The sequence below is a fragment of the Garra rufa genome, chromosome 14, assembly GCF_049309525.1.
Source record: "Garra rufa chromosome 14, GarRuf1.0, whole genome shotgun sequence".
NCBI classification, from domain to species: Eukaryota; Metazoa; Chordata; class Actinopteri; order Cypriniformes; family Cyprinidae; genus Garra; species Garra rufa.
The window spans coordinates 38882092-38890419 of NC_133374.1; positions in this window are offsets into that span (position 1 = coordinate 38882092).

Genomic DNA, 8328 nt, shown 5'->3' on the forward strand with positions numbered 1-8328 from the left:
TTTGCATTTGCGATCGTAGAACGAGAAACAACAAGCACTACTCTACACTGCTTAAAACTCGCCTTTGAAGTCAGTCAGAAGCGCAGACTGTCCCTAACCCTTTGTGTACAGCTGGCATTGTAAGCTGCTCTTCCAGGTTCAGGAAACAGTCCTTCGTGAAATGCCCACTCGAATATTCACCTACTCCAATATCTGCGTTGTACTGTTCCGGAACAGTGTTGTAAATATAACTTAAACACTGATTTCTAGTTGTGTCCTCATTTGGAAGGCCAAATAAAGAGCTTTTGCTTTTGCAATGTCTCCACAACATGCGGCTGCAATAATGCTACAGCTGTTAAAACTTATGCCTTCTCTCTTTTTCCATATACATATTACGCTAATCTACTCGCCCTGTGACGTGTTCAAGTGGGGACGTGTTTGAACGAGACGTTTTAGGAAGCTGTGGCTAAACTTTTATAATAAATATCTCTTTGGTTTAGAGACTTTAAGATTTGCAACTTTACAGATCTTATCTGCACAAACAGCTTGTAAAACTCCAAAGACAAAGAAAAACCAGAAGCCACGTTATATGACCCCTTTAACCGTTGTTTCAAATATGCGGAAGCTGACATTATCAAGTACAGTGAGGAAAAAATATTTGATCATCCGCTGATTTGTACGATTGTACGTTTGCCCACTGACAAAGAGAGGATCAGTCTATAATTTTAATGGTAGATTAATTGTAACAGTGTGACACAGAATAACAACAATAACAACAAAATCCAGAAATTTCAGAAAAGTTATAAATTTATTTGAATTTTAATAAGTGAAATAATTAATCAGCAAGATTTCTGGCTTCCAGGTGTCTCTTATACATGTAACAAGCTGAGATTAGGAGCACTCTCTTAAAGGGATTTCAAACTCTCTCCACCATGGTCAAGACCAAAGAGCTGTCCAAGGATGTCAGGCCCGGGACAATATTGTAGACCTACACAAGGCTGGAATGGGCTGCAAGATGCTCTCCCTCAGTCTGGGGCTCCATGCAAGATCTCACCTCATGGAGTTTCAATGATCACGAGAACGGTGAGGAATCAGCCCAGAACTAAACAGGAGGATCTTGCCAACGAACTCAAGGCAGCTGGGACCATAGTCACCAAGAAAACAAATTTTTAACACACTACACCATGAAGAACTGAAACTGAGGATCAAATCAGCATCATCTTAACCAATAAAACATCAACATTTGATCCTCTGTAATTCTTGATAACAGCAGGTGTTTATCACTAATGCACAATCATCATTTAATTAGTCACTTAATTATCTCATTACCTTTAACTCTTTGAGGACTTGGGCTTTGACTTGTGACTTGAATATAAAGACTTGGTCCCACCTCTGAGCTGGTCCACCAGCTACAACCAGCTTTGACCAGCTAATAACCATCTTAAACCAGCTGGAACCAGCTACCATCTCAAACTGGTATTAGCTGGATTTTCCAGTAGGGAAGGTTTGAGTTGCCAAACCTCAGCCTTGAAACCTTAATGACATGGAGAGGATCTGCAAAGAGGAGTAGGACAAAATCCCTCCTGAGATGTGTGCAAACCTGGTGGTCAACTACAAGAAATGTCTGACCTCTGCCAACAAGAGTTTTAATAAGTCAAGTTTTGATGAGGTCAAATACTTATTTCACTCATTAAAATGCAAATCAAACTTTTTCTAAATGTGTTTTTCTGGATTTTTGTTGTTATTCTGTCTCTCACTGTTTAAATAAACCTACCATTCAAATTATAGATCTGATTATTTCTTTGTCAGTGGGCAAATGTACAAAATCAGCAGGGGATCAAATATTTTTTTCCTCACTGTATGTCACTCACTTTGCAAAAATCTAACAAAAAAGCTCCTAACTTTCAGTAATGTAGCCTAGTACACTACATTTAGAATGACCCCAAAATTCAAGATATATTATCTATTTTTGCTCTGTTTCACCAACGGAAATAGCTCCAAACTGTTTCCAAATAGAACTGTTTCACACCTCTGAGCAACACAGGGGTGTTTTGTTCCTGAATAAATCCGCTATTTAAACAAATCACTTGAATAAATTATTCACTGACTCAAACATTAAGACAGTGGCAATTTTAGTTTAATATTTCAGTGCTAAAAATATTATTTTTAGAACATTCATCTCATAGCATTATTTATGAAATTTTAATTGCATATACATGTAAATTCTGATTTAGATGCAGCGTCTGTGCCACTTGGAAAAATTAATTTTGTTACCGATTTCATTTTATTGCTGACCGTGTCTTGAATTTATTAACTGAATGTAAGAATGAGATGATGCATATAACTAATAAGGTGACAAAACTGCCCTTATAAAGGTAAAATGCTGCAGTAAATGGTAAATAAATTTAAGGTGGCACCTTAATGAAAAAGTCTCTGCTGGGGAAAGTTATTTTATAAAGTAATGCAATACAATATTGAGTTACTCCTTATAAAACTAATTACATGACTTAGTTACTTTTTATGGAAAGTAATGTGTTACATTACTTTTGCGTTACTTTTAAAATCTGGGCAGGGCTTGGTTGTTTGTTTTTAATATAAAAAGTTCTATTTTTGGCAAATGTAAAAGCCTTCTTAAACCAAAAGCCTCAGGCTTAGAGAAAAGTAAATTGACATCTGTACAGTAGACCACAGAAGAAAAAATGTCAACTCTCTCTAAAAAAGGAAAACAAATGTTAGATTATTTTGAGTAATTTTTGCTTATTAGTATGGATGAATTGGATCATCGAAGGTCAGCAGCAAAGACATCGGTTAATAAAATGGGATTAAATGCATAAAGGATATTTGTATTATTTATAATATTGAATTATTGCAGGTTTGCGTTGAATTTGACTGTTTTTATTCATTTTGAAGAACACTGTATCTGTTTTTTTAGTGAGTGAGATGAATTAATGCATGTTCACATTTATTCTAGAACTAAAGTCACATCTTACTCACAATTTCTCTCAACATGGGGACAGAAGAGCTTTTAATCAATAAATGAGGGGAAAAGTAACTGGCCTTACTTATTTGAAAAAGTAACTCAGATATTTTCTTGTCAATTAAAAAGTAATGTGTTACTTTACTAGTTACTTGGAAAAAGTAATATTATTACATAACTAGTGTTACTTGTAATGGGTTACCCCCCAACACTGGTAAATATCAGATCAACAAAATCATAGAAAATGTTGAGATATTTTTGTCAATAGTATTGGCTTTTCCATTTCTGTTGTCAACACACCGTACCAATGTATTCTACATTCAAGTGTCTGATAGATTACAGAGGGTCAGTTTTACTTCTCTGGCAGTTCAGCAGCTGATTTCATCCTGTAGCCCTCAAAATCTAATTCAGTATTCATGACTGGGTCACAGTGTCAGCACACACAACACCGAATGAGTGCTTCGTTCATTCACACACTGGACACCTGCAATGTCTCATACGTAACTTTGAACCTGAAGTGAACTAAGTAGTATGTCAATACATGACACACAACCAGAATCACAACAGGATCACTCTGATGTCCTCTGTTTGTTCAGTGATAGTGAGGATGGACTGGTTAATGATTACTGTGCTCAACTCAGTTCACTCCATACAGAAAATCACAGAGTTTAAGCTTTGTTTATCATGTCTGACCCAGTCAATTACAACTGCCTAGTGAAATTTATCATGATAAAGCTCTGTAACTGTTGATGTGATTTGACTTTTCCTGTAGGCTATATGCAAACAAGCTTGTAAGAGAACACAAAACTCTTTTTATTTTATCTTTGACATTATTTAAGGTAAATAACTCGTGATGCAACTCGTCTCACAAGCAGGCAAACCCATGAATGATGATTTCCTGCACATCTGAGCGCGTCTCTTCCAATCTATTCAGCACTAACCTGTCCCAATTTGGTCAGTGTAAATGTAATAAAACAAATTTATTGTGCTAATCTCATATTCACCAACTTCACACAACAACCTTAATTACAACTACTGCACAACAAGCACGATCGGTCTGTTTCTGAGAAGTGATTAGTATGAAATCGTCAAAAAACGCACGCTGTTGTATGAAATATGCGCGTCTGTCCTTCATAGAACATTAATATAAAGTTTAGTCTGTCTGAGTAAATCATACTTACATGTCTGAGCTCTTGCGTACGGTCCTTCATGATTCATTCAGTCAGTCTGACGCGTTTATTGCTCGCTGAGAAGAGCTTCATTTTCAAAGCTGGATCCGCTCAGAGTCGGTGACGCGCGGCGCGCTCATTAACCCCTACAGCGCGCAACGCTCGCTCACCTCACTCCACACACGCTATAACATTTCGGTCTTCAACCCTGCTCCCTGCAAAAGTTTATTTTCACCCTGCTTCAGTATACCTGTATATTTCTCAAGTGATGCTGAAACGCATAAGAGTTTCTAAAAGATTAGATTACAATATTTTCCCATTTCTACTTAAAGTTTTCTATTTCTATCTATAAAGTCTTTGTGGAAATGTCCCTCTAAACCTCATAAGATCCATTCTCAATTTAAAAACTGGCGATCTATAAGTTTCTTAAGTGATTACAAAATATTAATCATGATTTTTGATCTTTTTTTGTATTATCAGATATGATCTCTGCTGACCATTGTTTGATTTTTATAGTTTTTGATTAAGTTGTATTTCCTTGTATTCTTAAATCTTTAAATATTTTTGGTTTTGTTCCCAATTTTAGTCATGCAATTTAAATATTGTATAATAATTTTTGGGTTACCTAAAGTAGCCATTGTTTCTTGAGAGGAGGGGAACAATGCCATCAGTAGCTGACACTATGGGGAAACCTCTTTCACAAAGTTTACTTAAGTACCAACTAGCCTAGGCTGGTTTTAGCTGGGGTTTTTTTTTCAGCAGGGGACTGCTATTGTCTTAAAAATCTTCTGTAAAAAACAAAAAAACAAAAAAAAAAACATGATTTTCGGCTGTGCCAGACGAAAGATTGACATTGTAAAAAACAATCGTTGCGATTTCTGTGATCTTGGCTCCTAATCTGTGGTCCTATGTCATACGGGGAGAGAGGTTCAAAGATGGCCGTTGTTACGGTCTTGCGACCAAAAATAGCTTACGATTATTTTCTGAGTGTCAGAAATTCAGCCTGATCTTTGCTGCCTAGACCCACGCAACGCAACATGGCACTAAAACTTAAAAGTGATTACCTCAATCTATTATTACTTCCTCTTTCGCTGCTTCCACTTTTTTTAGCACACGTAAAAACAACTGATTTATTATGCTCTTTTTGTTTACCACTAGCGCATGCTGATGACGTTTTATTCTTCTGTAGTAATGTGCGTCATATGAGTCAATAGCCCTGCTTCCCAATGAGCATACTACCCTGCACCCTATCTGCCCTAAAAAGTATTGAAAATTACTACTATCACATAGAATTTAGGATGAACAGTATCCACATTGGGACGCAGGCTAGGTGTCATCATCATATTGTTTGCATGCATGTCGTACCTAAGTTTTTTATATCCATCCCTGCTGAAAAAAATGGTCAGCTGGATGGTTTTAGAGGGGTTTTGGCCACTTTTCCAGGCTTGTCAGGCTGGTCTTATCTGGTCAGGCTGGGAGACCACCTAAAACCAGCTACTTCCAGCTAAGACCAACCAACCAGCCCAGGCTGGTTTTAGCAGTTTTTTTTTTTTCAGCAGGGATGTTGCACTGTGTGATCTTATAGGATTGCTAAAATCATGCACTGTGTAGAAGGCTATAGACTCTGGAGACTGGAACACAGCAACTTACATCTTGTTCCCACCTCTCAAGGGACCATGTTAGATAACCCGAGACCAGAGGTGCCCAAACTCAGTCCTGGAGGGCCAATGTCGTGCAGAATTTAATTCCAACGTGCCTCAACACACCTGTTGGGAAGTTTCTAGTATGCTTAGTAAGAGCTTGATTATCTGGTTCAGGTGGGTCTAATTGAAGCTAAACTCTGCAGGACACCGGCCCTCTACGACATAGTCTGGGCAAACCTGCCCGAGATGTTCCTTTTCAAATTTGATTCACTTGACATTGCATCAGTAGCTGACCCTATGGGAATTGTAAAAAATCCCGCTCTTACTGCAACCACTTGACTATTAAGTGAGGGATAGGTCAAAATTGAAGTCAAAACAGCATGTCAAGGATAAACCAAATACTCACGTGAACACTCAAACCAGAGGGGCCCAAACTTGGTCCTGGAAGGCTGGCGTCCTGCAGAGACACCGGCCCTCCAGGACCGAGTTTAGGCACCCCTGACTTAAATCATGAACCTAGTGGAAATACTAAAGCAGGAGTCTAAAACCCTCCTCCTGGAGAGTTTCCATCCTGCAGATTTCAGCTCCAACCCCAATCAAACACATCTGAACCAGCTAAGGTGTTCAGGGCTACTTGATAATTACAGACAATTGTGTTGGAGCAGGGTTGTAACTGAAGTCTGCAGAACAGTAGCTCTCCATGAGCAGGGTTGGAGATCCCTGCACTAGAGGAAAGAGGCTGGTGAGAACACAGGAATGGTGGCAGCACCCTCTTTGTCAGCCAACTGGGCACGAGCCAATAAAAACTCACATAAAACAAGCATTGTTTTTAGCAGGCAAACACAATAAAAGTGGCAGTCAATTAAAATCAATTAATAAATAATGACAACAGCCATACTGGCGTTATCATAAGAGCATCAGCGTTGATACACAAATGCCAGCCTCAGCAGCAACCAAACAAGGGTAGACAGTAATGTACTCATGTTTACATATTATTCATTGAGCTTGGCTGAAACCAACACATACCATCAGCTGCTTCTCCTCATATCATCAACATCAAGCATGATGTACACAAACACGAGTTTAGTACTATACGACATAGTCAAAACCAAAAAAAAAAAGTGGGTGCGTGGCCTAAGCATATGTAGGTAGACGAAAACTGCCTTGTTTGAATGCCATTGCACAGACAACTAAAGAGGAGATTTTCTAATAGCAAGACCTAGAGAAGGAATTCTAAGGGGTAGGCAAGTTCAGTCCTAGAGAGCTGCTGTCCTGCAGAGTTTAGGTCCAAACCTGGAAAAAAAATTAACCTGTCTGTAGCCTTAGTAATCCTGAAGACATTGATTAGCTTGTTCAAGTGTTTGCTTAGGGTTGGAACTAAACTTTGCAGAACAGTGGCTCTCTATGACTGAATGTGCCTAACTCTGAGCAAGGCAAATATCATGAATAGACATACCATGCACTCAAGCTCACAAGGGACCCTTTTCCACCAGCAGGAACCGGGTGCTGGTTCAAGAGCTAGTAATATTGCCAGTTCGGAGTTGGTTCGACTGGCGAGCCTTCTAAGAACCGGTTTGCTTTTCCATGAGCTAGAGAGCCACCTCAGAGCCAGATCTTACTTCATTGAATACGTCTCATCTTTCCCAGCAACAATAGTGTGGCAGCGCCAAACACAGGCTTGTTTAGGCCCAACTGGCGCATTACACCAAAGCACCACAAAAGCGACTGGAGAGCAAACAACTCTTTAAGCTTTTGAATCGCTTTCCCGGTACTTTGATGGCACACGCCGACCGGTTCTTGCAGCGCCGACACATCCCACTCAAGCCTAATAGTTTAAAAAAAAAAAAACATGGTTTTTTAAACCTACATCGGCATCCAAACACGGCAAATCCTGCTGCTAATATTAAAAAAAGCTTTTGTTCTGTTCATCTTTTTGGTCATGATAACCCCCTCCCCAGCCTCTGACGCAAGCGATGTTTTGGTGCTACTTACAAACCATTTTTTCTGCTTCTGAGCTGGTGCTTTCAGTCTCGAAAGACAAAGAACCCATTTGAAACTAGGCTCTGGCTCCCAAACCAGCACTCGAACTGCCTTTGAGGAAAAGCCTCTTGGAGTCTGAGACCATCTGCAAGTTTGTCCTTTAGCTCAGCTCCACCAGGCTCCCTCGTCCCTCTGCCTCCACCACAGTCTTCCACGCTACTGGCTGCGCCTTGTCCCTTCATCCATCTGATTCCACTGATTCCTCCTTTCCTCCATCTTCGCCTAGGTCCTCAAACCCACCTGTTTCACCTGCTGAGCCCTCATCTCCCATGTCTCTAGTGGCATGCCTCCTAAACCCCAACTGGAAAAACCTTGAGAGATCCGCATCACTCATCACATTGCATCATCATCCAAGGCACCACAGGAGATCAGCTCGCAAGCCTCATAGGAGGACTGTCTGAATGAAGGCATTGGCAGTCATGGCTCACATGGGTGCTGAGCCAGAATAAGGTTGCTCCTATGGCTCAATAGCGTCAGGACAGAGAAGTGGAGGGCAGCAGGAACAGCAGTCAGCATGGCA